Raw genomic sequence first — 21,760 nt, forward strand, 5'->3', positions numbered from 1 at the left:
AGTGTCTCCTTGTAGTCAGTTGTTGGAGCTTTGTGGCAGTGGAGGTTCAGTGTCTCCTTGTAGTCAGTTGTTGGAGCTGTGTGGCAGTGGAGGTTCAGTGTCTCCTTGTTGTCAGTTGTTGGAGCTGTGTGGCAGTGGAGGTTCAGTGTCTCCTTGTAGTCAGTTGTTGGAGCTTTGTGGCAGTGGAGGTTCAGTGTCTCCTTGTAGTCAGTTGTTGGAGCTGTGTGGCAGTGGAGGTTCAGTGTCTCCTTGTAGTCAGTTGTTAGAGCTGTGTGGCAGTGGAGGTTCAGGGTCTCCTTGTAGTCAGTTGTTGGAGCTGTGTGGCAGTGGAGGTTCAGTGTCTCCTTGTAGTCAGTTGTTGGAGCTGTGCGGCAGTGGAGGTTCAGTGTCTCCTTGTAGTCAGTTGTTGGAGCTGTGTGTCAGTGGAGGTTCAGTGTCTCCTTGTAGTCAGTTGTTGGAGCTGTGTGACAGTGGAGGTTCAGTGTCTCCTTTTAGGCAGTTGTTAGAGCAGTTTGAAACGCAGGCTCATTTTTCAGTCGTGTGCCGGTCTCCCTCCCCCCTTCCCCCCTCCCCGCATACATGTTGTTGTTCCGCCCCTTCTGCTGACTCCTGCTGTTCAGTGAGCCAAAGGGGCGGGACAGCTATGTCTTTGCTTCATGCTGCAAAGAAGGACTTGTGTGTGTGTGCTGTGAGTGAATACACCTGTTTACCTTTTTCTGTTGGCCCCAGAACGTTTTTTGATCCCTGCTTGGTTTCTGCTGTGGGTTTTTTTAGTTGCCTCGGCCACTTCGTCGTTCCTGCTGTGCCCTTGTACATGGTGGTTCTCTTCTCCATCCTCCCTCCCTCCCCCATTGATGTCCACGCCCCTCCTTCCCTCCCTATTGGCTGCATTACGTCCTCCTTCAATTTCCACGCCCCCTCCCCTCCCTATTGGCTGCATTACGTCCTCCTCCGATTTCCACGCCCCCTCCCTATTGGCTGCATTACATCTTCCTCCGTTTTCCACGCCCCCTCCCCTCCCTATTGGCTGCATTACGTCCTCCTCCAATTTCCACGCCCCCTCCTTCCCTCCCTATTGGCTGCATTACATCCTCCATTTTCCACGCCCCCTCCCCTCCCTATTGGCTGCATTATGTCCTCCTCCGATTTCCACGCCCCCTCCTTCCCTCCCTATTGGCTGCATTACGTCCTCTTCCGTTTTCCACGCCTCTCCCCTCCCTATTGGCTGCATTACGTCCTCCTCCAATTTCCACGCCCCCTCCTTCCCTCCCTATTGGCTGCATTACGTTCGGTACAGGAGCTGCTGGTGGAGGTGGGGTTTGGAGTGTTGCTCCTTGAATGTTCGGTCTCTACTGCGCATTTGCGGGTGAGTACGGTCACTCGCAATTTATATGTTTGATACCTCTATCATGTCTCCCCTCAGCCGTCTCTTCTCCAAGCTGAATAGCCCTAGCCTCCTTAGTCTTTCTTCATAGGGAAGTCGTCCCATCCCCGCTATCATTTTAGTCGCCCTTCGCTGCACCTTTTCCAATTCTACTATATCTTTCTTGAGATGCGGCGACCAGAATTGAACACAATACTCAAGGTGCGGTCGCACCATGGAGCGATACAACGGCATTATAACATCCTCACACCTGTTTTCCATACCTTTCCTAATAATACCCAACATTCTATTCGCTTTCCTAGCCGCAGTAGCACACTGAGCAGAAGGTTTCAGCGTGTTATCGACGACGACACCCAGATCCCTTTCTTGGTCCGTAACTCCTAACGTGGAACCTTGCATGACGTAGCTATAATTCGGGTTCTTTTTTCCCACATGCATCACCTTGCACTTGCTCACATAAACGTCATCTGCCATTTAGCCGCCCAGTCTCCCAGTCTCGTAAGGTCCTCTTGTAATTTTTCACAATCCTGTCACGGTAGGCTTTATTAAAGAGGTAGGTCTTCAGGGATTTGCGGAAGTCAGTCAATTCTTTGATCGTTCTTAGGTGATTTGGAGAGTTCCACATCTGCATGCTTATCAAACATATAAATTGCGAGTGACCGTACTCACCCGCAAATGCGCAGTAGAGACCGAACATTCAAGGAGCAACACTCCAAACCCCGCCTACACCAGCAGCTCCTGTACCAAACGTAATGCAGCCAATAGGGAGGGAAGGAGGGGGCGTGGAAATTGGAGGAGGACGTAATGCAGCCAATAGGGAGGGGAGGGGCGTGGAAAACGGAAGAGGACGTAATGCAGCCAATAGGGAGGGAAGGAGGGGGCGTGGAAATCGGAGGACATAATGCAGCCAATAGGGAGGGGAGGGGGCGTGGAAAATGAAGGAGGATGTAATGCAGCCAATAGGGAGGGAAGGAGGGGGCGTGGAAATTGGAGGAGGACGTAATGCAGCCAATAGGGAGGGAAGGAGGGGGCGTGGAAATTGGAAGAGGACGTAATGCAGCCAATAGGGAGGGGAGGGGGCGTGGAAAACGGAGGAAGATGTAATGCAGCCAATAGGGAGGGGGCGTGGAAATCGGAGGAGGACGTAATGCAGCCAATAGGGAGGGGAGGGGGCGTGGAAATTGAAGGAGGACGTAATGCAGCCAATAGGGAGGGAAGGAGGGGGCGTGGACATCAATGGGGGAGGGAGGGAGGGAGGGAGGATGGAGAAGAGAACCACAATGTACAAGGGCACAGCAGGAACGACGAAGTGGCCGAGGCAACTAAAAAAACCCACAGCAGAAACCAAGCAGGGATCAAAAAACGTTCTGGGGCCAACAGAAAAAGGTAAACAGGTGTATTCACTCACAGTACACACACACAAGTCCTTCTTTGCAGCATGAAGCAAAGACATAGCTGTCCCGCCCCTTTGGCTCACTGAACAGCAGGAGTCAGCAGAAGGGGCGGAACAACAACATGTATGCGGGGAGGGGGGAAGGGGGGAGGGAGACCGGCACATGACTGAAAAATGAGCCTGCGTTTCAAACTGCTCTAACAACTGCCTAAAAGGAGACACTGAACCTCCACTGCCACACAGCTCCAACAACTGACTACAAGGAGACACTGAACCTCCACTGACACACAGCTCCAACAGCTGACTACAAGGAGACACTGAACCTCCACTGAGACAGGGAGTACTAACAGCTCACAAGCACTCTCTCTCACTCACTCACACACTCTCTCTCATTCACTCACTCACACACACACACACAGACACCCAAGCACACACACACTAGCTGCTCACTCTCACACTCACTGTCTCTTTGGGAGGGCAGGGAACAGAGGACTGTGGCTTGACATGGGGTGAGGGAAGAGGACAGAGGAGGGTTGCTGGACATGGGGGGAGGACAGGGGACAGAGCAGACTTGCTACACATGGAGGTGAAATAAAAAAAACTCGCCCGTTTTAATGGGCTTAACGGCTAGTATAAGAGAAGCTGGACGCGTGTGTTAGTTTGTATTTTAGTCCTTTGCAGCTGGGGAAGTGTAGGTTAAGAAAGGTGCGGGAAGATCTCTTAGCATTTCTGGGTGGGAGGTCTAGCATGTAGGTCGGGGCCTCTCCGTAAATGATTTTATGAACAATTGTGCAGATTTTGAATGTGACGCGTTCTTTCAGTGGTAGCCAGTGCAGTTTCTTTCTTAGGGGTTTCACACTTTCATATTTTGTTTTCCCAAATATGAGTCTGGCTGCAGTATTTTGGGCTGTTTGAAGGTTTTTGATGGTCTGTTCTTTACAGCCAGAGGAGAGTGCATTGCAATAGTCTATTAGTAAGTGACTTAACACCAATGATTGCACCAGTTTCATGAAAATGGCCCTTGGGAAGAAAGGTTTCACTCTTTTGAGTTTCCACATGGCACTGAACATTTTTTTAGTTGTATTCTTCACATGGTTTTCAAGTGTGAGATTTCTATCAATGGTGACTCCCAGAATTTTCAAGTTGTCTGAGACGGGTAGGGTTTCGTTTGGGGTGGTTATGGTGTCGAATTTGTGTGTATTGTGTTGTGAGGTGATTATAAGGCATTGTGTTTTTTCTGCGTTGCGTTTCAGTTGAAATGCGTCCGCCCAGGAGTGCATGATTTGGAAGCTTTGGTTGATTTCGTTGGTAATTTCCTTTAGGTCGTGTTTGAATGGGATGTAGATCGTGACATCGTCTGCATACATGTACGGGTTGAGATGTTGGTTGTCTAATAGCTTGGAGCAAACAATTAAGCATTTAAACAATTCAACACACCCTTATCTTCTGCTAGAAAATATAGAATTCTGATTGTTATACATGAGCTTTTAGTTTTGATTTTATTTTGCATAAGTTGTTTTACATAAAAATAGAATACTTCAACCTATTACTATTTAACTTCCTCTTTTCTCCTTTCCACATAATCTCTATCTAAACAAGTTCAATCTTTTTGAGCATTAATTCTACATCTACCAATTACCCTTACACCTGCATAAATTTTTGATAAGCATTTAAACTTACCTTTTTATTTTAGAAGTAACATTGCATCTGCCAGGCATCCCAATGCTCACACCAGACACACCCAAAGGAGACTCAGACCAAGCACAGCAAACACAGGAAACTACCCTGTCAATTCCCCGCGTGTGGTTGACACCACAGAACTTAAAATTAACCCTTACCTAAGCCTTAAATTCAACATACTGTTGTTTAAGTTTTGATTTCCTTACATGACACAGGAATCAGTTACACGAACCAACAATTCCCTTCAGATTTTTGACTGGTCACTCATAGCTTTAGGACTTGTCTTCCTGCTTATGTTCCTTTTTTGTATTCTATTATTTGCTGTCTAGAATATTCTTTCTTTCCTACAGAATTAAAAGCAGATTACCCGCTGTATGAACAGAGCCTACCGTGGCTCTGTTTCCCTTAGACTTTGACACTGATTACGATGGTACCATAGGCATGCTAAAGTTACTCCAGAGTGATAACAATAATGACAAATCTTCAAATCCCTTGCTTTACTGTTTTCAAGTTTGCCCAAAGAAGCTAGCGTGCCTCCCGCCTCACAGTCAAAGTTTAAAACTTGTTTGGTAAGGACAGGTATTACCAAACCCCATTTTCTTCCTTTGGAGTTTTATAATTATAAAGGTACATGGGAATTACCCATATGTTGCTACCATTTTGCTCTGTGCCTTCAGCCTATTTTTAGTTACACCATTGGCAATCTTAAACACACAGACTCCCCTTACTAGTGTCTCTCATACTTACTATTCACCTCTTAGTACTCATGTGATTGTGTGGCCATGACGGGTAAAGTAAGGCCCAGAACTCTCAACCTGCTTAGGGATTCTAGGATGCCTGCAACCTAAGTCAGCCTACCATCAGAGCACTAACCATGTCCTTTTTGAGCTTATGGTAATAAAGACCTAGCTCAAGATTTGATTTTGAGGTGAAAGCATACACCTAGGTGCAGGACTAGGTCACTTGCAAGGAGCACTAGCCATTCCCATATTTAGTGAAGGTCTTACTTTCAAAGACCTTCAAGGGGGGAGATGTATATTATCATCATAGCTAAGAGCTTTGATTCAAGGCCTGACTTTGGTTTAGGATCTAAAATGAGAGAAAACCTTACAGGCCCATGACTCTAATCTGAACTCCAGTGTGACTGCAGAACTCATGATCTGTTGTGACACTCTCATGCAGCAGAATGAGGAATGGGCGTAGGTGGAAAAACAGAGAAACATGGTTTAGCAACATGGTGGTCACAGATGTTATGCAGTTGACAGAACAAGATAACTCCTCAGGAAAATGACCTAGCTTTCTAAGAAGAGCTAGTCCATTATTAGCTTTTCCAGTAAATACTAACCAACTCATTATAATAGCCAATCAGTGCTAACTATAATATTAGCATATATCCAATAAATGGGATTGTCAGATTACCTAAGTATGACCTGTTATGTTAATGAACGTATAGAAGTGATTGTATTTCCTATTTCTTGGGAGACAGTCACAGCCAGTACTTTTGTGCAAGCAGGGCTGCTCTCCCATGAGAAACTAATAAATTGTATCTGCATTGGCAAGAGTGGAGGAGTGGCCTAGTGATTAGGGTGGTGGACTTTGGTCCTGGGGAACTGAGTTCAATTCCCGGCACAGGCAGCTCCTTGTGACTCTGGGCGAGTCACTTAACCCTCCATTGCCTGCCACATTGAGCCTGCCATGAGTGGGAAAAAGTGTGGGGTACAAATGTAACAAAAAAAAGTAATAATAAAAGAATTGTCTTTCTTATAATGAATAAATCCTATTGCTTTATCATAAGTAGCCTTGGGTCTTTTATCTCTGCAAATTGGCTTTGGCTGGTAATTTGGGGTGGGGGCAAAAAAGACTCTAAATAAATCATTAGAGTCTCAGACCCAGAAGAACACCTATGTGTAGCTGTGTACTGTACTCTCATAAGCAATTAATTGTACATATGCTTGGAGAATAATAAAAGTATTTGATTGCTTATATATTCTTTGGAGTCTCAGATATAGCAGTAATTTTGTGTAGCAATGTTCCGTACTCCCAGTGGGATATCACTGATCTGCTAATTGTATTTCTACTTGGTAAGAAATAATTGCTTTCCTAACTGATATAGCCTTGGGTGATTTATTTCTTCCTAGGTATTGTTGGGTGGACCACCATATTGAGAGGGATAAATTCACTCTAAAAAATACAACAGCCAGCTTCAAGATGACTAAACATTTCCCATTTCCTTCTTACCGAATCTACAGTTGTCCAGTACACACCAGATTTGTTTCTATGCTTGCAGTAAATTATCTTTTCTATAAATTGCTATCCTGAGCTGCAGCTATCAATCACTCATCTTTAGGTTTCAAATCAATTCTGTGTGGATTCTCTGGTGCACTGTGAGTCTCCCTTATGACTGAAGCCTTACCACACTCAGCACCTGTATACAGTTTCACTCCTGTATGGATTTTCTGGTGCTTTGTGAGGTACCCCTTCTCCTTGAAGCTTTTACCACACTCAGTACAAGGAAATGGTTTCACTCCAGTGTGGATTATCTGGTGTGTTGTAAGGTGACCCTTGTTCCTGAAGCTTTTACCACACTCAGCACATGCATATGGTTTCACCCCTGTGTGGATTTTCTGGTGTGTTGTGAGGTACCCTTTGTCTCTGAAGTTTTTACCACACTCACTACAAGTAAATGGTTTCACTCCTGTGTGAATTCTCTGGTGTGTTATGAGGTTTTTCTTATGTCTGAAGCTTTTACCACATTCAGTACATACAAACTGCTTCACTCCTGAGTGGATTCTCTGGTGTGTTGTGAGGTTTGCTTTATGATAGAAACTTTTACCACACTCAGTACATGTATATGATTTTACCCCTGTGTGAATTATCTGGTGCGTTGTGAGGTGCCCCTTGTTCCTGAAGCTTTTACCGCATGCAGCACATTTATATGGTTTCACCCCTGTGTGGATTTTCTGGTGTATTGTGAGGTACCCTTTGTCCCTAAAGCTTTTACCACACTCAGTACAAGTAAATGGTTTCACTCCTGTGTGGATTCTCTGGTGTGTTATAAGATTTTTCTTACGCCTAAAGCTTTTGCCACACTCTGTACACATATAAGGTTTCACCCCTGTATGGATTTTTTGGTGTGTTGTGAGGTGCCCCTTGTCCCTGAAGCTTTTGCCACAGTCAGCACAAGTAAATGGTTTCTCTCCTGTGTGGATTCTCTGGTGCATTGTGAGGTATGCCTTAAGAATGAAGCTTTTACCACACTTCGTACATCTATACCGTTTCACTCCTATATGGATTCTCTGATGCACTGTGAGGTACACCTTATGACGGAAGGCTTTACCACATTTAGTACATATATACTGTTTTACGTCTGTCTTTTTTCTTTGGTGCTTTATAAGGTTTGCCTTATAACTGAAAGTTTTACCACACTCAGTGCACACATGCAGTTTCACTCCTGTGTGGATTTTCTGGTGCTTTGTCAGGTTTGCCTTTTGACTGAAACTTTTGCCACACTCTGTACATGCATACGGTTTTACTCCAGTATGGATTCGCTGGTGTTTTGTGAGGCTTTGCTTGTCCCTGAAGCTTTTACCACACTCAGTACAAGTAAATCGTTTCACTCCTGTGTGGAGTTTCTGGTGCTTTGTGAGGTACCCCTTTTGCCTGAAGCTTTTACCACAGTCAGCACATGTAAATAGTTTCACTTCTGTGTGGCTTCTCTGGTGCGTAGTGAGTCTTTGCTGCTCTCTGAAATTCTTAACACACTCAGTAATTGTAACTGGTTTCATACCTCTGTGGATTCCTTCCTGGCTGTCGTTCTCAGTGATTCTTTTACCGCACTCAGTTGATGCACCTAAAACAGGCCTCCCTACTGGATGGAATGCTGCAGTTTCTGTGAAATTTTCTTCCTGCTTGAAGTTTTTGTCAAAATTAGTACATGAAGATATTCTCTCATCAGTATTATTTTTCTGGTATTTTATCGTTCTTGCATTATTGATACAGCTTTTTCCATATTCAATACTTGTATACACTCTAGTTTCTTTATTATTTTTCTGGTGTTGTATTAGCTCTTTCTTCCTACTGAAACCGTTCCCACTCTCAGAGTATGTAAAATGTGTCTCTCTTAGACATGTTTTCATTTGTCCCTTCTTACTGAAGGTTTTCTCATTCTCTGTAGATGTAGCTGGTCTCCCTTCAGTGTCAGATTGATGCTGTGATTTCAGAATTACACAATCACGGTGAAATATCTCACCATCACATAAATGTGTTTGATCCTCCATCTGGTTTCTCTGCTCTTGCCCTGGGTAGGGGGTAGTACTGGTACTGTGCTCACGTAGAGCTGCACCTCCAGTTGAATTTTTTTCTTTATTTTTTGAAATCCATTGATATGTTCTCTTTTCTTTCCAGTCAGAGCAGGAAACTGTTCCTTCTTCTCGTTCTGATAAAAGCTTTTGGCCTTCAGGTTTCACACTGATCTTCCAGTGATGTGTCTCTGTATTATTGTTTCCAGGATCATCTTTTTCTAGATTAAAAAGAACGAGAACATTGGCCATTATTGGAGTTGAGCAGTTTAACAAGTTCAGCAATACAATAGCCCTTTGTAAATTAGCCACCCATGGAACAACTCCCCGGCATCAGTTCTAGAAGTCATTGGAAACGATACACTGTGCAAGTAGAAACAGAGAAAAACGTACACAGATAAAGACTTTCCGCTCGATACTCAGAGCTATTTAACCGGTTATTAGTTTGGCAGTGTCCTGTTATTTTTTTGTTTGAAAAGTTAAACAACTGTTATGTATTTATGTTTAAACGGTTTTTATTGATGATCAACATTTGAAACAGCTTTATGAAAAGCAAACAGTCTGTAATCATAATGACACATCATATGCATTTATGTACATCTTAGCTGCATCATCAATTTTTACAACATTTTCTCCCCTTCTCCCCCCCCCTCCCTTATAATTTACCTTTTTTTTATTGATGTCACAACCACAACATTTAAGCATCAATTACAATCACCAAAATGTGAGCTCTAAAGTCAAGCCGAAGGGTTACAAGGTAAAGTTTGCCTTTTTGCGGATGACACCAAGATTTCCAACAGAGTGGACACCCCGGAGGGAGTGGAAAACATGAAAAAAGATCTGAAGAAGCTGGAAAAATGGTCTAACGTTTGGCAATTAAAATTCAATGCAAAGAAATGCAAAGTGATGCACTTAGGGAGTAGAAATCCAAGGGAGGCGTATGTGTTAGGTGGGGAGAGCCTGATAGTCACGGACGGGGAGAGGGATCTTGGGGTGATAGTATCTGAGGACCTAAAGGCTATGAAACAGTGCGACAAGGCGGTGGCCGTAGCGAGAAGGTTGCTAGGCTGTATAGAGAGAGGTGTGACCAGCAGAAAAAAGGAGGTTTTAATGCCCCTGTATAAGACGTTGGTGAGGCCCCACCTGGAGTATTGTGTTCAGTTTTGGAGGCCATACCTTGCGAAGGATGTTAAAAAAATGGAAGCGGTACAAAGAAAAGCTACGAGGATGGTATGGGAGTTGCGTTCCAAGACGTATGAAGAGAGACTTGCTGACCTGAACATGTATACTCTGGAGGAAAGGAGGAACAGGGGTGATATGATACAGACGTTCAAATATTTGAAAGGTATTAATCCGCAAACAAATCTTTTCCGGAGAGGGGAAGGCGGTAGAACGAGAGGACATGAAATGAGATTGAAGGGGGGCAGACTCAGGAAAGATGTCAGGAAGTATTTCTTCACGGAGAGGGTGGTGAACGCTTGGAATGCCCTCCCGCGGGAGGTGGTGGAGATGAAAACGGTAACGGAATTCAAGCATGCGTGGGACAGGCATAAAGGAATCTTGTGCAGAAGGAATGGATCCACAGAAGCTTAGCTGAAATTGGGTGGCGGGGGGAAGAGGGGTTGGTGGTTGAGAGGCTAGGATGGGGGAGGGCAGACTTATACGGGGTCTGTGCCGGAGCCGGTGATGGGAGGCGGGACTGGTGGTTGGGAGGCGGGAAATACTGCTGCACAGACTTATATGGTCTGTGCCCTGAAAAAGACAGGTACAAATCAAGGTAAGGTATACACATGAGTTTATTGTGGGCAGACTAGATGGACCGTGCAGGTCTTTTTCTGCCGTCATCTACTATGTTACTATGTTACAATAGCACATCCTTTGTTAAAGTAACATCAAACTTTACATAGTCTTTTTGTCCCTCCCCTTCCCCCCCACCCCCCAATCCCCTCATCCTCCCTCCCGGTAACCCTCCCTATAATCTGCCTAGAGGCAACAATGGAGTCTCATAATTTGTTAAGGATGAGGCTTCTTCCTCTTTGTGTGAGTTCATCTATAAAGGGACTCCACGTCTTTAAAAAACGTGATTTCCGCTTAAATGAACCCCTGGCCTCTTGCGCCTCCCAAGTCATCAGTTGGTGTACCTGATTGCGCCAGTGCCAAAATTCAGGTCTATCCGAAACAGTCCAGTTTTGCAAGATACATTTACGTGCTAGTAAACAAAGCTTTCTACACAGCAGGACTTCCTCCGCCCTTAGCCCCCCAAAAGAGCCAGGACAATCCAACAACAACTGTTGAGGCGTGCCCTGCACCCTTCCCGACAACATCAAGGAAAGAAAGGCCACCACCCGTTTCCAAAAACATCTTACAATCCCGCATTCCCATAAACCATGGTATAATGTATTATCAGCTAGATTACATTTCATACAGGTTGGCGAGCTAATTCCTCCCGCTCTAAATAATTGTACTTGTGAGAAATATGCCCTGTGGATGATTCGATATGCACATTCTCTGTACCCCGCCCCACTGATTATCTGCGGAATACCTTTGAGGTGTGCTATAATATCCCAGGAGGCGAGATCACATCCCACATCTAGTTCCCATCTCCGTCTGAGCTGTGTTAAATCCCTGGCTGGTGCCAAAAACCATATTTTCTTCTGGAGGCCCGAGACTGAAGGAGCTTCCTCAGTAGCCTCCTCAAACAGTGTCTGAATCTTCTCCCCCAGTTTGTAACTCAGGGATGCCCTGTCTAAGGATTGTACATAGTGCTTCAACTGACAGTAGGCAAAAGTGTCTCCCCAGCTTAATGACTCATTAGGGATCAATTGCTCCAGTGGTTTAATCACTCCAGTCTGATCTACCACGACCCCCAAGTTATAAAGTCCCCGTCTCTCCCAATGTTGGAATACTGAATTCTCATTGCCAGGTAAAAATTGCGGATTCCCCTGTATAGTTAGCAATTCTGTCGTATATGGGTCTCCACCTAATAATTTCCCCATAAATCTCCAGGCTCCCTGTAAAGGGCCTAATAGTATCGAACCTCTCATTTTTTGTGGCAATGAAGATCTATTTCCCTGCAATAATGAAATCAATTGATAAGGACTAAAGAGCGATTTCTCCAACTCTATAGGTGTGTGATAATTTGATGAGAATACCCAGTCCCTCACATGTCGCAACAAACAAGCGAGATTATAATATTTAATATTAGGTAGGCCCAACCCCCCTTGACTCCACCCTCCCATTAGCAACTGCTGGCGAATTTTTGCTTTCTTATATGCCCAGCAAAACTTCGTTACCATGCTATAGAACACTCTAATATCCTTCTTCAATAATTGCAATGGCAGCGTTTGCATCACATAAAGCCACCTTGGCAAAATAACCATGCGAATTAAGCACAGTCGCCCCGATAGTGATAATGTCAGAGTTCTCCAGGCCTCCAATTGTTGTTTGGTCTTATCCAACAGCCGCTTAATATTTATATTGTAAATCCCCCTTGTCCGGGCTGGTAGAAGGATACCTAAATAACGGAATGATTCCTCCACCCATCTTAGTTGGAAATGACCCGGCCATGCACTACGAGTTTCAGCAGTAAGAGCCAGTGCTTCAGACTTGTCATAATTTAATTTAAGACCAGAATAGGACCCGAATTCTTTAAATATCTCTAAAAGATATGTCAGCGTCTCCCATGGCTTCGTGAGTATGATTAACAGGTCATTGGCAAATGCCGCCACTTTAAATTCCTGGTGCTCAAATTTAACTCCTTTAATTGCCGGGCATGTGCATATGTCTCGGATCAGGGGATCCAAATATAGAGCATAAAGTAAAGGTGACAGTGGGCATCCCTGTCGGGTCCCTCGAAAAATCTCAAACTCCTCTGAGTACAGCCCATTCACCCACATCCTAGCTCGGGGCGACGTGTACAGTGCTGAGATCGCCCTCTGAAACCAGCCCTGAAACCCATATTTGGCTAAAGTTGCAAATAAGTAAGGCCACTCTACACGATCAAATGCCTTTTCGGCATCAAAACTAATCATGATAGCCGACTCTTGAGTGGTTTCCAATCTCTCTAGTGAAGCCAATATGCTTCTCAGATTACGCGCCACTGAGCGCCCCTGAACAAACCCTACCTGTGCTTCTTGAATGATTCTCGGTAACACTCTACTCAGCCTGTTAGCTAAAATTTTTGCGAATAGTTTTACCTCTTGATTTAGGAGAGAGATCGGCCTATATGAAGTCACCAGAGTAGGGTCTCTCTGCTGTTTAGGTAGCACTATAATCTGAGCTAGATTGAGATGTTCTGGTAGCCGGCCAACTTCCACCCACCTATTAAATGCTTTCGCTATTGACGGAGCTATCGGTTCCCCCAGCATCCTATAAAATTCTAATTTGAGACCATCTGGGCCTGGGGCTTTACCCAACTTACTATGTCCGATTGCCCAGCTCACCTCGTCATCAGTTATAGGGGCATTTAACATTTTACGATCTGCTTGCGTAATGCCAGGAAGGTCAATGTTTTCTAAGTATAGCTCCCCTCCAAGACCCCTCTCCGCCTCTGACTTGTAGAGTTGCTTGAAAAATTTTTGGAAGACATCACGTATCTCTCTATCAGTATGAAGCAGTTGCCCCTTATCATTTCTAATGGTTAAAATTTGTTTAGAAGTGTGCCTAGGAGCAATTAAACGAGCCAACATCTTGCCTCCCTTGCTACCAAATTTATAAAGGTGAAATTTATAATACGTTTGGGATTTAACTGCGCGTTCATGTATTAATGAATTCAAAGCGCATTGGGCCGCCACTATATCTTGTCGAACCCTTGATATCGGGTGCACACTAAATTGTTTCTTCAAACCCAGCAATTGTTTTTCCAATCGAAGAATTTCCCTATCTCTAGCTCTCTTGTGGTGACTAACATAGTTTATTATGTCCCCCCTTAGAACGGCCTTTGCCGCTTCCCAGAAGAGTGTGGCATCAACATTTGGTGTTGCATTAAAATGTGAGTACTCACCCCATTTAGTTAACAAATATTCCCGAAAATGCACATCCTTATAAAGGTAGCTAGGGAAAGACCACCCCCCTTTTACTTCCCCCTGGCCCCCCACATTCCATGTCATCCAAACTGCGGCATGATCAGAGATCACACAGGGACCAATCTCAACTTCTCCTATATCTGAAAAGGCCTCTCTAGAGGTCAACAGATAGTCAATCCTAGAAAAGGTATTATGTGCTCTGGACTGATGTGTATATTCCCTATCAAGAGGGTGCAAAGTCCTCCATACATCAATAAGGTCTAACAATGAACAAAAATCAGGCAATCCCTTCGCGTGTTTTCTAGACCCTGGCCCAGTCGGAGGATTAGATTTATCTAATGAGGGGTCCCAAGCCGTGTTAAAATCCCCCCCTAGCACCAAGGGGGTGGGTGCCACATTCAGTAGAGTCGTCCTCAATTTCTTATAAAATTGGAGGTCGAGCTGATTTGGGGCATAAATGCTACCAAGCCTCACTTGTTGCCTTGCCACTGTAGCTGTTCCAAAGACAAAGCGTCCCTCGGGATCCTGTACTATGTTGGTAAGCTGTGTAGCCACCCCCTTTCGTATAAGTATTGCCACACCACCTTTTCGACCCTTAGCTGCTGAAGCCACACATTCTCCCACCCACCACCTCGCAAGCTTAGCATGTTCTTGTCCAGACAAATGTGTTTCTTGGAGGAATACTATGTCCGCTCTAATCCGCTGTAAGTACTGTAAAATTTTTGACCTTTTTATTGGGGAATGTATACCCCCCACGTTCCAGGTAACAATCTTAAGCATCCCTCTCACAGTATTCAAAAGTACCCACCCAAATGAATCTTTTATCTAACATGAGAAGCCAGCCCAGCCTCTGGCCCCTCTTCCACATCCCATTGGTATGTCCCTCATGTCTCTTGTCACTCCTTAACTTCCAATGATAGATCAAAATTGTCCTTACCTCATCTTTACAGTCAAAACCCCAGTCTACTCCTACTTCTTTCCATTCTTGCCCCGAAACTAACTTCCTTAGGATACCTGCTTTTACACTCCCACCCTCCCATACCCATCCCCCCACCCAAATACCCCCCCCCCCCCGAATCCCCCCTTTTCTCCCTCCGATCCCTATGGGATACAGGTCACTTCAAACGCCCCTCCTCTACAACCTGATAATCCACTAATCAATTATTGTCCCCCCCCGTGCAACCACCTCCCATCCACCGTTCATCATCCACTGACCTCCCTGCCATTATTACCCAGAAAACCGAGGCAGCCTCTACCAACCTCTATTTTCACTCCCTTATTTCCCATTTCACCCCATTCTGGGAACCAAAAACATTGCGAACAACATTATTCACTCTAAACAGTGAGCATAACAAATAGAAACACATCATATTTCAAACGAACTTGACTTCACTTTTTGCTGCATTAGAGCTTATAAGCCACCAGTCACCTGATAACAAATGACCCTGATTTGATGAGCCGTTTCAGCTGAGGGCCATAAAGCTGCAGGGAAAATGGCTCTCTCTTTCCCGGAGCTCTGGTTGTTTCCCCAGTCACTGATCTTTTCCTGCAGCAGCAAACCCTCTCACAATGTTGCTGTAGATGAATTCACCAATCCACTAAGTTGCAACCTATACAAATCTGCATTGTTTCGCTGCCACTTCGCCAAAAGTTTGACCTCCAATTATAGGCATCCATTTAATCATAATATCTCTTTTCAGCTTGCTCTAGGCGATTCCAAATCTTTTATAAAGGCACGGGCTTCTTCTGCTGTATTGTAAAACCTTGTCTCCGACTTGTGCACTATACGCAGCTTCGCTGGATATAATAAAGCAAACGGAATTTTGCGCTGCACTAGTTCAGAGCACACAGGTGAGAACTGCTTTCTCCTGGCCGCGACTCCGGCGGAGTAATCTTGAAAACAAAGTATTTTCTGGTTTCCAACGCGCAGCTCTCTCCCGCCTCTCAGCGCCTGCAGAATAGCCGTTTTATGTGCAAAGTTGAGAACACGACAAATAATTACCCTGGGTCTTGTTGCATTAGTTTGTTTTGGTCCCAGCCGATGTGCCCTCTCGATTCTTAAAGGGCCTAACTCCTGCGGGAGGTCCAATTCCCTGGTGAGCCAACTTTCCAAATAACTTCTCAAATCCCGGTCTCCGCAATCTTCTGCTACTCCCACCAATCGAAGATTGTTGCATCTCGACCTTTTCTCGAGATCTTCGATTTTGTCAACATATTGGGATAGTTGTTTTTCCATTTCGCTATGGCTAGCCTCCATTTTAGCGACACGATCTTCTATATCGCTTGTCCGCTGTTGGTAGGACGCCATGTCTTCCTTAATTTGCGTGACATTATTGTTCAGCGATTCCAGCTTCGACTCCAGCGAACCCAGCTTGTTCTCTAATATTGTTTCAAGCGCATTAGTAACCTCCCCAACTATTTCTGCCGTCCACATCGAGCTGACCTGGGAGGAAGACGGACTAGCCGGGGCCGCCATCTTGTCGTCTGTCGGCCGGTTTTTCTCTTTGTCTTTTCTAAGCGATTTCGCTGCCATTGAGTCTCGCCGCCGGGACTGGTTGGTCTTAAAGTTTCCCTCCAGGTTATTCTGGTGGAATGGGTCAGAGGTCGCACGAATTTCTGCTGTTTATCCGCAAGGTTCTCGAGGAGTTGGCAGGAGCGAAGTAACTAGCGTCCGCTCCTGTGCATAGCGTCACGTGACCCCAACTGTTATGTATTTAATAAGAACATAAGAATAGCCATACTGGGTCAGACCATTGGCCCATTTAGCCCAGTATCCTGCTTCCAGCTGTGGCCAATCCAGGTCACAAGTACCTGGCAGAAATCCAATTAGTAGCAACATTCCATGCTACCGATCCCAGGGCAAGCTGTGGCTTCCCCCATTTGCACCTCAATAATAGGCTATGGACATTTCTTCCAGGAACTTGTCCAAACCTTTTTTAAGCCCAGATACACTAACTACCATTACCATATCCTCCAGCAACAAGTTCCAGAGCTTAAATTAATTTTATAAAATTTTATCACATCCCCTTCTCAGTCATCCTTTCCTAAAATTACCCCCTTAAATCACTAAGGGGGTGGTGGACTTTGGTCCTGAGGAACTGAGTTCAATTCCCGGCACAGGCAGCTCCTTGTGACTCTGGGCAAGTCACTTAACCCTCCATTGCCTGCCGCATTGAGCCTGCCATGAGTGGGAAAGCACGGGGTACAAATGTAACAAAAAAAAATAAAAAAAAAATAATTATTTGTCTGGTGAATAGTAAAGAGATACATCTTAACTCAATCTAGCCTCCCATTTCAGAGATTACTTTCATTCAGTGTTGTATGGATTTCTTTTCATTTCTTTATCTTATCTTTCAATCTGCCTTAAATCACACTGATCACACATTCATCAGACTACTACTACTACTTATCACTTCTATAGCGCTACAAGGCATACGCAGCGCTGTACACCATACACAAAAAGAAAGTCCCTGCTCAAAGAGCTTACAATCTAAATAAGACAGGTAGACAGAACAACTAAGAGGCAAGGGAATAAAAAGGTGGGGATAAAACGACAGGGTTAGGAGTCAAAAGCAGTGGCAAAGAAGTGGGGTTTTAGTCTGGACTTGAAAACAGCCAAAGATGGGGCTAGACGTACAGGCTCGGGAAGTCAATTCCATGCGTGAGGTGCAGCGAGATAAAAGGAACGGAGTCTGGAATTAGCAATAGAGGAGAAGGGGACAGATAGAGATTTATCAACAGAACGGAGTACCCGAGGGGGGGCGTAGGGAGAGACAAGAGTGGAGAGGTACTGGGGAGCGGCAGAGTGAATGCACTTATAGGTCAATAAGAGAAGTTTGAATTGAATGCGGAAATGGATAGGGAGCCAGTGAAGTGACTTAAGGAGAGGGCTAATGTGAGCATAGCGACTTTGGCGGAAAATGAGTTGCGCAGCAGAGTTTTGAACTGATTGAAGAGGAGAGATATGGCTAAGTGGGAGGCCGGAGAGAAGCAGGTTGCAATAATCAAGGCGAGAGGTGATAAGGGTTCAAGTTGAGTGTTCAGAGATGAAGGGACGGATTTTTGCTGATGTTATAGAGAAAGAAACAACAGGTTTTGGCAATCTGCTGAATGTGAGCAGAGAAGGAGAGAGAGGAGTCGAAGATGACCCCAAGGTTGCGAGCTGATGAGACAGGGAGAATGAGAGTGCCATCCACAGAAATACAGAAAGGAGGGAGAGGAGAGACAGGTTTAGGGGGAAAGATGAGAAGCTCGGTTTTGACCATGTTAAGTTTCAGATGACGTTGAGACATCTAGGCAGCGATATCAGATAGGCAGGCTGAAACATTGGTCTGGATGCTGGTTGAGATTTCGGGTGTAGAGAGGTAGATCTGGGAGTCGTCAGCATAGAGATGGTATTGAAAGCCATGGGATGATATCAGAGAGCCAAGGGAAGGAAGTGTAGATGGAGAATAGGAGAGGACCGAGAACAGAACCCTGAGGTACACCGATTGGTAGAGGGATAGAAGTGGAAGAGGATCCACCAGAGTGTAAACCAAAGGTGCGAAGTGAGAGGTAGGAGGAGAACCAGGAAAGAACAGAGCCCTGGAAACCAAGTGAAGACAGTGTAACAAGGAGTAGGTTGTGATCAACAGTGTCAAAAGCGGCGGATAGATCGAGACAAATGCAACATGATTTCTTGAACATTTTAATGTGTATATAAGGCACAGGAAAAAAAAAATCAAATTCTGTTGTCATCTCAGTAACAGTGAAAGAAACTCCTTCCATCACCAGATACTTTGTGAAGCAATACAACACTCTGCAAAAGGCCATTCAGAACCTGCCAAACCAAAACAGCACCAATACCCTGAACTCAAACAGCAGCCAATCCACCTCTCCTCCAGAATACAGATACTCCTAGCTCTCAGAGAACGAGTCTGTTCTCTTGAGGTCAGAGTAGCAGATGGAGGAGTTGAGGGAGACAGAGAGGTACATAGAGGAGGCCTACAGGGACCAGTCTGGAAGCCCCTGTGCTGCCTTGGAGGAGGGAGGTCTTCTAAAAGGACAGCATCACCCTGGTGCAGCTGGAAGTAATTCTGTAGTCAGGACAAGCACATCAAGTGATGCACCGAGGATGTGTCTCTAGGAGCTATTGCCCAAGAGGGAAGGGTTAGGATGGCTATTGTAGTTGGTGATTCGAATATTAGGTATGCAGATAGTTGGGTGGCTGGTGGACATGAGGATCGCATGGTCACTTGCCTGCCTGGTGCGATGGTGGCGGACCTCATGCGTCACCTACATAGGATTTTAGATAGTGCTGGGGAGGAGCCAGATGTCTTGGTACATGTGGGTACTAATGACATAGGAAAATGTGGGGAAGAGGTTCTGGAAGCCAAATTTAGGCTCCTAGGTAGAAAGCTCAAATCCAGAACCTCTAGGATAGCATTTTCCGAAATGCTAGTTGTTCCACATGCAGGGCCCAAGAGACAGGAAGAGCTCCTGTCACGCTTCTTCCGGACTTCTAGGTAAGTGAGCCCTTGGGCCACTGTCGAGAGCGGCAGCAGCAGGAGGAATCAAATAAACACAGGCAAGGGAAACGGAACTGGAACACAGTGGACCGGAGCAAGGCTTCACCTGCACTTAGCTGCCCTTCACCAAGAGGAGCTCCAGACTGCAAGCGGCCGGCAGGACTTACCGGATAGGACAAGAGAGAGGAACTGCAGGACACAGCAGCCGGCTGACAAACAGCAGGTCACACTAGAAACACGCTGGGGTCCCAAGTAGACAGCAGGCAGACGAATAGTCCAGAAACAAGCCGGGTCTGGGCAGGCAGCAGGCAGAAGAATAGTCCAAAAACAAGCTGGGTCTGGGCAGGCAGCAGGCAGGAGAATAGTCCAGGAGACAAACAGAGTCAAAAGCACAAAAGGGAAAAAAACAGCACAGACGCACTGCAACAACTCTCACCAAAGGAAACACCTGTGAGGACCTCTGTTGCAAGGCAAACTTGAGACCTACCCAGGTGGTTAATAAAAGGTAACCTACAAGGGAGGTCACTAAGTACGGGTACTGCTTGGTTCCAAAAAACTCCCAAAACACTCTGGAAGGCTGGAAGATCCGGACCGGACCAGCATATCTTCTGGCACATGGGAACCGGTAAGCCATCAGTTCCCAGCACCCGCCAGGTTTAACCACCGGGGGCTGAGGTATTTGTAAACAAGGAACCTGGGCACAACCGTGACAGCTCCGGAGTCTCAATGCATGGATGAGGTGATGGTGAAGGGAGGAGGGTTTTAGATTTGTAAGGAACTGGGCAACATTTTGTGGAAGGGGGAGCCTATTCTGGAAGGATGGGCTCCACCTTAGCCAGGGTGGGACCAGGCTGCTGGCATTGGCATTTAAAAAGGAGATAGAGCAGTTTTTAAACTAGAACTGGGGGAAAGCTGACAGTCGTTCACAAACGCACGGTACAGAATAAGGTATCTTTCAATGATATCACCTAAACAGGGAAGATAGGGTATCCCTACAGCGAGGTTGCAAAAGAGACCATAGTAGATCCGTGACCTATAATAAAAATCAGACAAAAGATTGCAAATTAATACTGTCAAGTACTGAGCATAATGTAAATAGGAACAACAAACATAGTTTGAAATGTCTATATGCGAATGCCAGGAGCCTAAGAAATAAGATGGGAGAGTTAGAATATATTGCACTAAATGAAAAATTAGATATAATAGGCATCTCTGAGACCTGGTGGAAGGAGGATAGCCAGTGGGACACTGTCACACCAGGGTACAAATTATATCGCAGAGATAAGGTGGATCGAATTGGTGGAGGCATTGTATGTTAAGGAGGGCCTTGAATCAAATAGATTGAAAATTCAGCAGGAAACAAAACACATCTTGGAATCCCTATGGATTGAAATTCCATGTGTAGGAGTCACGTGATGCTATGGACCGGAGCAGCTGCTGAAAGCTCTGCTCCATGCACCTCCAACAAATCCCGCTGATATATCAACTCCCAAACTGGCGAAATTGGATTTAAACGGAAGATAGCGACTCACCCTTGCCCCAGTGGTGAAAAATTGGTGTGGGGTAGCGAAATGGCAGCGAAATCCTTGCGAAAGGATAAAGAAAAAAGAAAAGCGCCGGAGGACAAGATGGCGGCGCCGCCCAGCCCGTCGACCTCGGTGGTTGGGTCAGCGTGGGCAGCGGAGATCATGGGGGAGGTCACTGCGGCAATGGAGACTTATTTTGGACAGAAAGCTGCAGAGTCTGGACAGAAAACTGGAAGGGCTGCAAAGTAACATGCTGCGGCTGAGTCGGGACCTGACGGCGTTCCAACAACGAACCGGGGCCTTAGAAGATCAAGTTGCCGTAGTTGGGAAAACTACTCAAAGCTCCAGAAACTAGTGGAGGCGCAAGTGGAGAAGATAGAGGACCTTGAAAACCGGTCCCGTCGGAACAATCTCCGGTTTGTTGGCCTCCCAGAGGACTTGGCAGATAGAGACCTCCCCTCTTTCCTAGAGACATGGCTGACTAAGGAGCTAGGCCTGCCACAGGAAATGGGCCCCTTGATTACTAAAAGAGTATACTGTATAGGCGCGCAGAGGCCTGAAGCTACGCGACCAAGAGTAGTGATCTGTCGGCTACTGAACTTTGCCCAGAAAACTAGAATCATGCAGGCTTTGAGAGGAGGAAAAGGAATAACCTATAGCTTCTCACCGATCTGTTCTCAATTGGTGCAGCGGAAAATCAAATTCGCCCTGTTATACCCGGCGAAGCTGAAAGTCACCTATCAAGCAACCACTAAAACTTATTATACGGTTCAAGAAGCTCAGGATTTCATGAAACAACTTGTAAACAGATGAGATGAGTGACCTGTGGCAGACGACATCGGAGAGGGTGACGGACGGGTGGAGAACAGAATATACTAGAAGGAAGGAACCTAATTAACAGATCACGCGTGTCTGAGACAAAAGAAAATGCCAATATGCACGGAATTT

General features: G+C 45.5%; 1 pseudogene; it reads right to left on the reverse strand.

Annotated features, from left to right (window-relative positions):
• Positions 1-6,807: 6,807 nt before the first annotated feature.
• The window catches only part of LOC115459064, a 53,396-nt pseudogene continuing 38,443 nt past the window's right edge, over positions 6,808-21,760 (reverse strand).

Source organism: Microcaecilia unicolor, unplaced genomic scaffold (genome assembly GCF_901765095.1).
Source record: "Microcaecilia unicolor unplaced genomic scaffold, aMicUni1.1, whole genome shotgun sequence".
Taxonomy (NCBI): domain Eukaryota; kingdom Metazoa; phylum Chordata; class Amphibia; order Gymnophiona; family Siphonopidae; genus Microcaecilia; species Microcaecilia unicolor.